Source organism: Salmo salar, chromosome ssa01, assembly GCF_905237065.1.
Source record: "Salmo salar chromosome ssa01, Ssal_v3.1, whole genome shotgun sequence".
Classification (NCBI taxonomy): domain Eukaryota; kingdom Metazoa; phylum Chordata; class Actinopteri; order Salmoniformes; family Salmonidae; genus Salmo; species Salmo salar.
This window is the reverse complement of record NC_059442.1, coordinates 24672771-24687652: the sequence shown is the minus strand read 5'-3', so window position 1 is coordinate 24687652 and position 14882 is coordinate 24672771. Positions and strand designations below refer to the sequence as shown.

Sequence of the window (14882 nt, the reverse complement as noted above, 5' to 3'; positions counted from 1 at the left end):
GTCATGGTGTGGGGTGGCATTTCTTTGGGGGGCCGCACAGCCCTCCATGTGCTCGCCAGAGGTAGCCTGACTGCCATTAGGTCCCGAGATGAGATCCTCAGACCCCTTGTGAGACCATATGCTGGTGCGGTTGGCCCTGGGTTCCTCCTAATGCAAGACAATGCTAGACCTCATGTGGCTGGAGTGTGTCAGCAGTTCCTGCAAGAGGAAGGCATTGATGCTATGGACTGGCCCGCCCGTTCCCCAGACCTGAATCCAATTGAGCACATCTGGGACATCATGTCTCACTCCATCCACCAACGCCACGTTGCACCACAGACTGTCCAGGAGTTGGCGGATGTTTTAGTCCAGGTCTGGGAGGAGATCCCTCAGGAGACCATCCGCCACCTCATCAGGAGCATGCCCAGGCATTGTAGGGAGGTCATACAGGCACATGGAGGCCACACACACTACTGAGCCTCATTTTGACTTATTTTAAGGACATTACATCAAATTGGATCAGCCTGTAGTGTGGTTTTCCACTTTAATTTTGAGTGTGACTCCAAATCCAGACCTCCATGGGTTGATAAATTGGATTTCCATTGATTATTTTTGTGATTTTTGTTGTCAGCACATTCAACTATGTAAAGAAAAAAGTATTTAATAAGATTATTTCATTCATTCAGATCTAGGATTTGTTATTTTAGTGTTCCCTTTATTTTTTTCAGCAGTGTATATGATACACAGGAGGTTGGTGGTACCTTAATTGGGGAAGACGAGTTTGTGGTAATGCCTGGAGCGGAATGAAACACATGGTTAGCATTTTTGTATGCCATTCCATTTGCTCCGTTCCAGCCATTATTATGAGCCGTACTCCCCTCAGCAGCCTCCATTGATGATTTGTTTTTATTTAAAAATTATCTTTAACCTTTAACTAGGCAAGTCAGTTAAATGACTATAACGCCTTTAGAAACACATGTAGGCCTATGGTAAGGGTCTTTCTATAAACTAGGTTAACATTGAGGATTTCCTACACTGGACATCTTGTTACAACTGTCATTGATAATAATCTTCCCATTTTCTTCATGTCATTACCTTAATATATAAGGGAGGATCACAGCTAAAATCAATCAAATTTACAAGTTGATTTACAACCTGTTTAACCCTTTATCATGGTTGCTGTATTGATGGATTTGTCCACAATCGTGTGGCATAAAACATTTATTTTCTGTCCTTGCATTTATGGCAGTGCAAGTTGTTAAGTATGAATCAGTTAAATTAGTCATTGAACTTGAACCCTGTAAGAATCCTGGATCTAGCTGTCGGACAGTTTTTTTGTATAGAGATCTCAGTAATGCAGTGTAACTAGGTAACATTTTGTGTCTTTTTATGTAATGGGGTGAAAACAGTTTGTAGGCACAGAAATCTAAAATAATGTATGCATTGCAAAATCAAATTCTTAAAGACCTTGATACTTAAAATGAATATCGACTACTTGAACTTGAATTTGGAGCTCAGAAATTTAAGCAGCCTACTGGAAGAGGCCTACCTTGAAAATTTCCTCAATTTGGTGCTTGAAATGTTCTTATAATTATTGTAGTCAATTTATAAGTTCTCATGCTCCCATATAATTATCTGTGAATTAATTTTTGATCCATTTTTGTGAGAGATGTGGGCATTTACGTTTGTTTCCCACCGCTTCAATGGAAGGGTATTGCGCTACTCTGTTGCGGTAAAACCACATTCGGTTATTATGAGGATGACAACATCTAATGTTGGCTTCAACTTGGCTTTCCATAAAAATCATTACATTAAAAAAATAACCTGGTTTTTGGTGACTTTCTCATCATAAAAACTGCGATGGTGAGATTCAAATGGTGAGATGAATGCTACCGCTATTCATGGCTTTATTATGTGTCTGTGTCGGCCACATGGGCTACAGAAAAATCAGCATGCATGCATCCAATCTATTTAGTCAGGCAATGTCCATGTTATTCTCACATATTTTAGAATGTAATAATTTGATTATCAATGCATTGGCAAGACCAAAAATAAATATTTATTCATAAACTGGTAATGGCCTACTTGTTTGACACTATTTGCATGTTTTTTTGGGGGGGAGGGTTCTATATTAGGCCCTATATGTACAAATATATAAATCATATTATTGTATAACATTGAGGTCCTTGAAGATTACAATTAAGTGCTTGAAAATGTCCCTGTAAAACCTTGAATTGACTTGCCAAATGTCTGTATAAAGCCTGCTTAAAGGATGTATAGTCCTAGGCCTATGATGTTGTATAGGTGGAGTTATGGGCAATTTGAATATATTCACTTTTATTCCTTTTAGTACACATGTGGAACTGCATAAAAATGTTTGTTGTTGTTTCAAACCATTTAGATATTTGATCCCAATGTCACACATTTCCCCATTATGTACAGAAAGACCCAAGAAGAAATAGAGCTGCAGACACAGCAGGCCTGTATTCATACTGACTGTCCACTTACAGTAGACTATCACAAAACAGACAGACATATTCAACCAAGATGAACACACACACAGAAAGAGAGAGATGAGAGAGAGAGAAAGCCTGAGGGTATGCTACTCTGAAAAACAAGTGGGAGGAAAATAGCCCCCAGGTACAAACAGCCAGCTGCATCAGCTCTTCCAAAGTGGAACCGTGGATAATGATCCAGAGTGGTTTGATTATGACTAAACAGTCCAATAACTACATTAGAACTCACATGTTAGTCCTTTAACTTTTTTTATGAGATGTTTTAAATGCCTGGCACAAAAGCCTGAAGCAAGAATACTGAATAGTGTCGATGTCTGCTGCTCTCTCTGAGATTGGAGTTAACATAATAATAACTACGTGCCTTCATGGTCAGTGTGTTGTCAACGATGGTGTCGATCCTGTCACGGTAGGGGTCAATCTTCTTGTTACTACCGCAGAAGAGGTCATGATTGAGGAGGTAGTCTGTCCTTCTGTTGAATTCAAATAAAGACATGTTGTGCTGCATTGGGAAATCTGGAGAAAAAACAACAACATATTTTCAGAACATTTCAAAATCACATTCATGTTTCTTCACTACTGCATACAGCACAACATTTTCATGTGAGATGGATCTGCATTTTTTGTGGCATGTGGTAGTAGAGCAATGTGCAACTCAAAACAGTGCAACACTGACCTGCAGTGGTGAATATAAGAAACACTTAACATCAATAAAGAAACTATACAAATGTGCCTTATCATGACTAATAATAATGGAAACAATCATAAGTTATTACACCAGTTTATCAGCCATAAAACAATCCTAATCCCAGATAGATGTTATACAGTAGCTTTACCCATAGTTTGACAGTTGAGTGCCACCATCTGGCAGCCAGCATTCCAGAAGGGCTGTGGGCTGTAGTTGGACTAGTCTGGTTCCTTTAGGGTAGATTATTCTCATCTGCCTCTTGTTATACCTGGATTGACATGTTAAGGGAGTTCGCATTCACAATGTGTGGCAGAAAATAATTAGGATTTATTCGTATTTGTGGGTAATTCAATCAGGGCTAAAGTAACAGTTGAGAAAAGGATACCCCACAAACTCCACTGCAGTCTTGGATATCATATTCTCCCCTTTGGTCTCCACAAAAGATGAGATGAGGTAGCTCTTGTTTTTCTCTGTCCACAGGATAATGAGAGGGATCATGCAGAATATTAGTTTGTCAGCAACAACAACTAGATAAACAGGTTCTATATCATGTACTTTGTGTAAAGTAATTTTTTTAATCATATGAGGTTATTATTTTAAGAAAAACTGCATCTCTCATTCCTATTTCTGTAGAGGCAAAAGTTACCCTCATCTAACTCCTGCCCCAACTTAACATCAGCAAATTTCCAGTCACTTCTGGAGTTATCCAAATAAATTAATTTGGTGGGTTGGATGTAATTGACAATGGCAGACATCTCATATACTCTCACTTCCTGTCCCGCTGTGCCCTATAGAAGGATATACATAAATTAACGTCCTGTCTGAAAGATCTAGTGACATAGAAAGAGGCATAGAACCATCCTCTTTCTCTACCTTATCAGAGTTCTTCCTCTTCTCCTCATCCTGGTCCTTGTCCTCCTGCTGTTCTTCGTAGTCATCGATCATGGGCACCTCCTCCCTGGTCATGGTCACCTCCCCCATAATCTAGAAGAAAAAGAAACGCACACCTATTAAGGCGAGGTGCTGGCTAACGGAGTAGAAAACTTGAAAATAAGGGAGAGCCGCACACTCTAGGAGCTCAGATGCAAAAATGTAATATCCACCGTTTCGACAGCCAAGCTGTCTTCATCAGGGTATCATCACAAACACTGCGAGATGACTCGTTTATATAGTGTCAAAAGACACACAGGTGTCTGTAATCATGGCCAAGTGTGGCCTAATATCATTGGTTAATTCTCAAATATAAAAATGGCATACAAAGAACAGCATACAAAAAAATAAATGGATAGCATACGATCATGATTCATTTTAGACTACATATATTACATTTTTGCATCTGAGCTCCTAGAGTGTGCGGCTCTCCCTTATTTTCAAACACCTCCCCCATAAGACACATACAGCCTCAACACTCACTACAACAATGTGACTGCAACATCATCTGTATAACAAGCACAGTACAACCACAATACAATGTAATTTGGTTTAGTTTGTGTCCACTATTACACTCCAGTCACACACTGGCCCTCGGGGTTAGCGGGCCCTTCCTGGTTGGGCTCCTGGTCAGTGCTAACTGTGACTATGGGCTGCTCTGATCCTGCTGTCTTCTTGGGGCTGGCCTGGCTGGGCTTCTCATGGCTGCCATTCTTGTTCTTGATCAGGTTCTTCCCCATAAGCTCCTCTGGACTGGGGATCTGCAGACCCGGCTTCAGCTGCTGAGTCACCCACACACAGGGGAGAAAACACACTTCAGGGAGGAAGACAACACATGCACACACATGGCTTTACACAGCAATGAGTTTAGAAGGCTACAGAGGCCCATATGGGTAAAGTTATGTGAAACAGGAAAACGTGGTGAGGGTGAAAGTTCTGCCTCATTTCTTCTTCATAAGCACACAAACCAAGCGTGACTGCACTGGGAAATTAAGAATCATCTGACGATGTTAGATTAAATTCATACGCCTTAAAACTGTGGCCATAGACCATCTGAACTGCTCAGGTACAGTATTTTTAAGGACAATGTAATGGGAGACCTGGCTTGTCTATGAAGGTATATATGACTGAGACAAAGGGACCTGTCAGTTCCTGACAGACAGTCCCACTCACAGGGTACTTGTCCAGAGGATCCGTTGGCAGCATATCTCCAAATATGCTTTTAAAAAAGTTAGCCATTATCTCCTGCTGCTTCACCCTTGAAAACACATATAGCTTAGGTAATGATCCCTTAAAGTCTACATGCAGGTTACAGGCTCAATCATATTATATAAATAGTCACATCCCACTGGACACAAACTGGTTGAATCAACGTTGTTTCCTCGTCATTTCAATGAAATTATGTTGAACCAACGTGGGATCATATTATGAATAGCATACAAATAAGTGTTTGTGATAGTAGCTGCTTTTGGTATGGCTAAAGTCAAACCATGTTTTTAATCTGAAAAGAAGAGTGAAATGTCGTGGCTTACGAGTCTACATGGTTCTCAAAGGAGAGGATCCTGTCACGCAGACAAACAGAAAGTCAGACCAATCAGGGCCAATCATCTCCTGGACTCTGGGACATGCTAAGGAGACACAGCATGACTGGCAGTATCAACACAACTCTATCAGACCTAACTAAGGGATGGATTGAAATGTACATAATGGGTACCTGGAGGAAAATGGGGGAGGGACATGCTTTTTCAACTTCAGTCAAAGAGAGGGTGTAGTGTTTTTTCAATCTAGTCCAAGGGAAGGTCATGTAATTTGTAAGTTATGACATTTCAGTATTTCTCTGTGTTTTATAATTGCTTATAAGCCTATATATTGATGTGTGCCTGATGCCACCCCTCATCTCTGATTATCTGCTGGGAGCACAATATCAAGTGAGCCTATAGGCTATGAAGTGCATGCTTGGAAAAGCACAGAGCAAAGTACATTTTCTACGATAGCTGCTGGGATGGTGTAAATAAAACTAGGCTCAGTACACACTGCAATGGATATTCCAACCCTGAGCCCTGCTCTGCTCTTGCTGATCCAAAATGCTTGTGTGTGCTGCCTAACCAATGGCTGTGCTGTGTAGACCTACGGAGGCATTTCAGGAAGAGATTCAAAGACTTCTTCCGGAAATAATTTGGGACTTGGCTTAGTCCAAAAAATTCCCTATTTTGCGTAAGTACTAGCCTATAGCCTATTTTCTGCTCAGTTTGAGAAGGAGAGCGTGAAGATGAGAAGGAGGACCAGAGGTCAACTTTGATAGCTTGTTACTACTATAATTGATTTGATTAAAAACAATAATGTTTCTTGCCCATGATGTGGGCCTATTTACTAGAGCTATTGACCACACAATAAGACAGATTTGAGTAAGCCGTGACACAATCAATTGGAAATGGACAGCTCATGGTGCTGAAAGTAGGCAAATCCGAGTAGGCATAATTCATTTCAAGGTCTTTATTTGAATTACTTACTAACAACGAAAGGGCTTTGTGTTGGAGCCTATTTCTTCCTATTTAAGAAATAAGAGGTAGGTGTAACGAGTGCGCTGAGAGTCAGGAAGAAAGTTCAGGGAGTGAGTGTTTTAATAAATAAAAGAAACAATGAACACGAAACACAAACAACGCACCGACATGAAAACAGAGTCAATAACACCTGAGGAAAGAACCAAGGGGAGAGACAGATATAGGGAAGATAATCAAGGAGGTGATGGAGTCCAGGTGTGTGAGATGATGGTGACAGGTGTGTGAGATAATCAGCAGCCTGATGACCTAGAGGCCGGAGAGGGAGTATACGTGACAGTAGGCCTACCTGTTTGACAGACAAAATTAGGCTATATGCTGCTATAGCCATTGATTTGTCGGTCAATTCCCTTCACCCACCATGCACTCTTTAAATAGCCTACTTCCTTGTCAGTCATACCAAGACTCAAATTGAGGGGGTATGAAAGGGTATGCCATAGGCCTACCTTTTATTAAAGAAAATGGCAAAAAGCACAGGCCTACCCCTTGTAAACTTAAGATTTTGAGGAAAATAAAACGGATCCGATTATATAAAGTGATCTATAACAGCACTTTGGTCAGCAATGCTAGAAACAAGCTGTAAAATACCGGGGAAAGATGTGACTCCAATGCATATGAGGATATCATTATTTTGTTTCTTTGACATTCAGAGGCTGAGCTACAACCTATAGCCTGGGAGACAAAACATTTACTTTGCTTGGGAAGTAATCTAATTCTGTCACTATCAATTGATTAAGCTATTCACTTTCTGTACAATAGAAGATTTTAAAACCCAGACAGCTTTTAAGGAAACACTTGTGACCTTCTCTCATTGCAAACAGGGACAGTTTCTGTAACGAGTGTGCTGAGAGTCGGGAAGCAAATACGGGGAGTCAAACATTTAATCGGAAACAGACATGGAACAAGACAGGAACAGCGTCAACACACGGGTAAACAAGAACATATGACAATCAGTGCTGAAGCGGGGAACAGAGCAGAGGAACAGACAGATATAGGGAAGGTAATGACAGAGGTGATTGAGTCCAGGTGAGTCTAATAATCTCTGATGCGCGTGACGGGGGAAGGCAGGTGTGCGTAATGCTGGGGAGCCTGGCGCCCTCGAGCGCCATGGGGGGAGAGCGGGAGCAGGCGTGACAGATTCGTTGCAAACAAGACACACTGGCACTAGAGAAATATGATGAGATGAACACATAGGTCTATCTCTCTGTCCATTCTTAGCCTGAAATGTCAGTGATTTGTGTGGTATTAAAAAATATTCTGCTAATATGTGTAAAATGACATAGATTTGCATAATATGTCAATGGCCCGCTATCAAAATCCCTGCGTTGCCATGTAATGCTGACAGGATGAAGAACAGTTTCTAAAACTGCATATCCAGGCTCTGGTCTGTATAAGAAGTGAAGGTAAACGGTAGACATGTTCTCTGTATCCACTTTATCTTTTAATTATTATTTTGGGTATCAGGGAGGATCACCTGTTTTTTACAAATATATTTTGCTGAAGGGAGGGCCATCCATTTTCAATTCAAAGAGGTCCGATTTTCTCCATGTAATCCTTATTATAAATAACGTTCACTCCCTAAATGAGCTGGAGGCAGACCAAACATCATCAAGCCTGGAGGAAATCAGTGCGTGACAGTAAACTATGCTGAGGCGTTTGGTTTGGTCTGCGTACCAATTATAGTGAAGCTCTGGGTGCCCTTAAATGGCAGTGTTGAGTGAAGGGGCCATGGGATGTGTGGTGTGGTGTGGAGTGGAGTGGAGAGGCTGCTGTGCTGCACACATGCTCCAGTGCCCAGGCCCAATATGACACTCTGTATTGTGTCTCAATGGACACCTGCTGGCAGAGCCACAAAGGAAGCTGTCACTATGAGACGTAAAGCAGGGGCCACTTCCTGGTACACTGTTTCTGTAGGCACTGGGGTCTGGACTACGGTTGTAACACTCTCTATCATTAGTAACACACTATCTCTGTTGTCTGTGAGTCTTAATGAATGAGGGATGTGTTTATGGGGACTACAAGAGCAGTCGACAATGGGTCTACATTAGTTAGATGCTTTGTTTGTGTTGGCACACACCATATCGGATCAATAGGACTATTCTCTAGCATTAAGGTCCAATATAGCATTAGGACTAGGGCTAGAATCCTCCAACATAGGTTGCATATTCCGTTGAAAATGGGTGAATAATTTGTTTACTACAGCACTACTGCACTGCCTGGCACTGAGAGATGAGGACTGACTGACACCTGACTTTCAACAGGATCTCGGTTGTCATGGTGAATCCGTGGGTGATGATGGGTTCTTCATCCGGGGGTTTTCCCTTCCAGCAGTCCAGCTCCAGGCAACGGCAGCCGGCCAGCAGACACTGGCAGTACATCTCCGGAGACGACACGCCGGAAAAATGTCCCGCTGTGGAGGGATCACAAGGAAATGTCCCGCTGTGGAGGGATCACGGGGAAATGTCCTGCTGTGGAGGGATCACGGGGAAATGTCCTGCTGTGGAGGGATCACGGGGAAATGTCCCGCTGTGGAGGGGTCACGGGGAAATGTCCCGCTGTGGAGGGATCACGGGGAAATGTCCCGCTGTGGAGGGGTCACGGGGAAATGTCCCGCTGTGGAGGGATCACGGGGAAATGTCCCGCTGTGGAGGGGTCACGGGGAAATGTCCCGCTGTGGAGGGGTCACGGAGAAATGTCCCGCTGTGGAGGGGTCACGGAGAAATGTGTTCCATTACACTCTAGAGACACTCAAAGGCATAAAGCAACAGTCTATACGATTTCCAGTCATTTTAATTAATGAAATAACCCAAAAAGGATTGTATAAATTATCATTCATCCATAGACTTTCTATTGCTTCTATTACTATCTCTGTGCTCACATATACTGACAAGAAAATGCCTTTCCATTTTTATAGCTCTGAGTAGACTTTGATAAACCTTGTTTACCATAGCCGTGTTGAAATGTGTGATATCAGGTCTAAAGGCAGTTCTCGTCTGACCTGTCAGGTCGGTGTTGGACTTGATTAGGCAATGTGGCAGCGGTTGGCTCATGTCCTGACACTTGGCCAGTTTGTCCAGTATGACCACAGATGTCAGATAGAACAGCTGACCTGTAGAATAAGACACATGCACATTATAGCAGTGTTACACATGTCTCTTCTATAAAACACTGGATTGAAAATACAGTAATGATTGGGAATAAAGTGCAGTCAATGATGATCGGTTAGTTCTCCTGTCCTGTCTGTAGTAATCAGACTGCATCTATGTGTATCTCTCCTCTGTTGGCATTGGAGGAGCAGGGCTCATACTTTTCGATGAGGGCCTTCACCTGGTCAGGTCCAATACGGGAGAAGAGCTCCTCAGTGAGGCGGGGGTCACGCTGCTTCTCGTTGACCACGACAAACCCTGAGCCAGGGAACCACTGCATGAGCTGGACCCTCCAACCGAACAACTGTTGAGGGAACATAATGACAATTACACCTGGCATCGCCTCATGCCTTTATTCTCCAATTAGTAAGAATCACACCGCTCAGTCAATTTTGAATTTCACTTACTAGGATGTGAATATGTCATATATCTCAGGCCAGGGGCAAAGACTCATCAGGAAGAGCTTGAAAGCAGCTTCAGGGAAGATGTCCAGCTTCATAGTGTCACCCTGAGAGAACACAATTTACCTCTCACATTATTACATTCCACTGGAAATAATTCATGATACACATTCAGAAAGGACTATAAGTACTGGAACTACATGTTTTTGTCATTTAATAGACACTCTTCCCCAGAGCAACTAGGGTTAAGTGCCTTGTTCAGAGCACAGATTTTTCACCTAGTCTGCTCGGGGATTCGAACCAGCAACATTGCTGTTACAGCCCAATGCTCTTAACCACAAGGCTACCTGCCACCCTATACAGATGCAAAAGCCAGGGCACTCTCCACCCTCTTCTTATCGGCTAGAAACATCTTGTAAATACTGAAGATGAAAATAAAGACAACGCATGAATCTAGTTTAAATTGATTGAATATGTTGAACTGTTGTGGGAGCTGTTCAAAAAATTAAACAAAATTGTCTGTGACTCACTTTTTGACAGGGATCTTAACATCCTTATTGGTCTGAAGGGAGATGCGGACATACCTAGGATGGAGAGGTTCATCGTTTTATTACATTTCATTTTTACATTCAACATAAAGTGAAACTGGTCCTTGTCCACTCACATTTTCTCCATGAAGACATGCATTGTTCCTCGATGGGTTGTAAGCAATGGACAGGATATCAGCAGCCCAGTTCTATAACATCAGACCACAACCGCATGAAATTGCTGTCTGGATTTACTACTTGTCATGATAATAACTGTTTCGTTTTTGACCACTAGAGGGCATAGAAATGATCAGTCACAGTGCCTCAGGAAGAGAACCAATTGTTATTTTCATTAGAGTTCATTAAAACTGGATATTGTAGTCGTAAACTCATAAAGAGTGCAAGGACAGAGGCTGCTTTGTGGTGGAAATGAAGGCTCATATTAGTGGTTGACCTGAGGCAAGGTTAGTGCTGCAGAGCCAGTTTGGAATCTGGCAACTAATATAAACAAATGTTGGTGGTTAGGTGATGCTGACAAGCAAATGTGCTCTAGAGGTTTACATACCTATCGATGCATGTTTAGGACACTTAATGATTTGAAGTTATGCTACATACAGTATGTGCAGTATGAGCTCTGGTTATGTCATGTTGCTGTGATGAAAATATGTAATGGCGTAAGGATTGTATTGGGTATTACCTGTATCATATTCTCCTTGTAAGCAAAGAAGCTGTGGTAAGTCAAATTCACCATGTCAGGGCCTGTGACAACAGTCAGGGTTTTTACTAGATGGTCGCTGTTTGGAAAATTCAGGCTGAAGACATTCCTGACTTTAGGGTGCTGTTGATGACAATGGACAGACATGAATAAAACAAATATGAGTGACCAAAAGTAATTCCTATGTTATCACAATGATGATTATTGTGTAGGCAAGGCATTTCGTTTGTGTTTTTATGATCTCTTTCTTTCACACAGTAAAAAAAGTAGTTTCTCTTGTATTCCCTGTCATCCTCTACTATCCTGTACGTCTCTATGTATGTTTGTAGAGGGGGAAATGAGGCCTGCTACATCCTGATGTCTGTTTTCCATACACATGACGCCTGGGAACTCAAGCCTGACCAGACAAGAGCAGAGAAAAATGAGAGACTGGGGATCTACTACATCTTCAACAGATCAAGTGTTTGTTTTGATACAGTATCCGTGGCTTATAGAGGAGCAACTGATCTCTTTGAAAGCAGAACAGAGGATAGAGTGTCATCCGATGGCACACCAGTTATAGGGATGATGTTGTTTATTCCCCAGGGAATAGCTGTGACCTCCCTCAGTCGTAGGGAGTAAATGGCTGCACACTGACACTCTCTATGGAGACAGCTCAGGGTGGGTGCAAGCAGTGGGAGAGGTTCAAACGGTCAAACTCAATCATCTCTACAGCTTGATCTGCTACATAGAAATCACAAAGCTGGGCTCTCTCGCTTTAGCTGCAATCACATCACCAACACTGTGTGTGGCCAGCGTGTGTGCACTTGCATTGCATTTATTGCTGCTTTTGCAATACACATTCCCTCTCAGTTATACAACACACACTTTAGAGGTTTTGACAGGAAAGCAGATAGACTGGCTTTATTGAGTGGATCACGCAGCAGTGGAAGCTGTACACCTCTTAGACAATGGTACTCACTTAAGAAAGTTTAGTATATTTTCCTAATATGTTCTCAACATCCAGGAACTCCGTCTACTAGAAATGGGGAATTATAAAACCCCAAGCCAATGACTATGATAGAACAATTAGTATGTTATGATTGTATGAACAGGTAGGCATCTGCAGCACCCATAGTAAATTGAATTATGCTTTCTACTACTTGCCTGAATCCTCTGTATGGAACACATTGTTAACAGACTGATCTACTGCAGAACAGAAGGTGCTGTGAGAGGAGCGAGACGGAGAGAGGTAGAAAGCAAAAGAGCAAAAGAGAGAGCAATACAGTAGAGAGAGAGAAAGAAGCAGCTGTCAGCCCAGTGAACATTGTGCAGTGCAACAGCAGGCTGGTAAAACCCACATCAGCTGTGATCAATACAATTCACGAGGCTGCTGGGACTGTGACGCGCAATGCAGAGCTTTGAACCATCTCACAACTAGATCCAATTCACATCTGTTAACATACATTGTGGTAACAGTGGTTGGGGCGCTGAGTCATCCCACATCCTGACGGACCCCATTCCAGAGCTGTGGAGTCTGAAGCAGCCAGCACAGCTGCCAGGACACATTTCTATTGGTCTGGATTCAACACATAAGGATCTAAACTGTTCAACTAAACAACCAGGCAGATAATATAATGTGGCAGTATTTACTCACTGTAAACCAATTATTTCCAAGTAATTTCTGGTTGTACTAGCCCTTAGGGTCCATCTTCATGGTGACAGGCACAGTCTTGGTTGACTCCTGATATTAGAGAATGACATTTTCAGATATTGCAAACTTCTACACAAATTACTTTGCCACAGAACTATGGCTATTGGTCTTGAAGACAGACAAGTTGTATTATTTATAGAGGCAACACTTTGTAAATTGCAATGGATGTTTTACATTAATGGAGTCTTGTAAATGTCATATTATGTATTTCAGAAAGAGCTTTCTCTGATTCTCCTTCAAAGTGAACTAATTAACTTGTTTTCAACTGAATATTTTCTCCAGGACTTTGCTGCACTATAAGAATAGCCAACTCACCTCTGACCATTTGGTAAACCCGCCTCCTTTGACCAAGTAGCGTTTGACCTCTGGTGGCTCCAGGGTATATCGTCTCTTGTCCATTGTGTTGGTTCCTATTGTTCCTCTCCTGTTGTGTGACTGGTGGAGGTGACCCCTCTATACCATGGCCCTGACCAGTGACTGCTCTACCCTACCTGTACTCTCACTGTGCTCTTGAAGAGATGTAATGCAGATACAGCAAATGAGCCCAACAATACAAAAAAATACTCTCACGTCCTGACCATAGAAAGCTGTTATTTTCTATGGTAGAGTGGGTCAGGTCGTGACAGGGGGTTTTTATAGTTTAGATTTTCTATGTTGTTATGTTCTAGTTTTGTATTTCTATGTTGGGCTTTCTTTGGGATGATCTCCAATTAGAGGCAGCTGGTCATCGTTGTCTCTAATTGGAGATCATACTTAAGTAGGTGTTTTTCCCACCTGGGTTTGTGGGAGATTGATTTTGAGTAAGTGTATGTTGTAACTCTTCGTCACGGTTTGTTGTTCATTCAGTTTATTTGTATGTATTTCATAGTTTCACAGTTTAATAAAGAAAATGTGGAACGATAATCACGCTGCACTTTGGTCCGCTTCATCCTACGAACGACATGACAAATACATTATTTTACTTGGGGAAGGGGCTGTCAGGAAACTTCACTAAACTAGTGTGACTCTGAATTTAAGTTTGATGATGTGAATTATTCCGTTTACAATTAGATTTTATTTTGATCACTCCTGGTCACTAGCAAATAAATGACTGATGTTCTATGGACCTTAGCAATAAATAAGTCTGTTGATATTTTTCCTCTTCTCAGACACATGCTTTACAAGACTTAAGCAAATGTCACTGCATACCTCACATAACAATCAGTACCCAAATGTAGACTGCCATACTGTACAATATTGAGAGACAACAGCCAGGATGCTTGTTCAATCTGTGATAGATTGCTGATCTACCGGTATATTGATTTGAATTTGCATTTAGTATTGTGGAGATGAGAAATGAAATGTACTGCATCATGTTAGATGTCCAGATGTGGCAGGGAGGGCACTGACTAATGTTGATTCATGGCCTCTGCTCCTGACTCCTCCCTCCCTGTCACTTGGGTAATATTCATTTTAACAGCAAGTAATACCATAGGCAAATTGTATAGGGATCGGAGGACCCAAGTTACATAAGGATAAAAGTGTTTGTGGTAATAATAATGTATCTTACTTCCATTAGATTAGATCAGGGATGTGCAAATGTCATGTAGAATTACATGAAATTTGTTATAAAATTGCTAAATCTTCTCCATGCCCCATGGCAAACAAAATAATATTTATATCTCTGCTGTCAAGAGGGGGAGTCACTAAAATGTTTTACTGTGGCCCCTCATAACGAATTCAGATGTGTTTG

The 14882-nt window shown here is 41.8% G+C and overlaps 1 pseudogene; it reads right to left on the bottom strand.

Annotated features, from left to right (window-relative positions):
* The window catches only part of LOC106577490 (1-phosphatidylinositol 4,5-bisphosphate phosphodiesterase beta-2-like), a 35658-nt pseudogene extending 22109 nt beyond the window's left edge, over positions 1 to 13549 (bottom strand).
* Positions 13550 to 14882: the final 1333 nt, after the last annotated feature.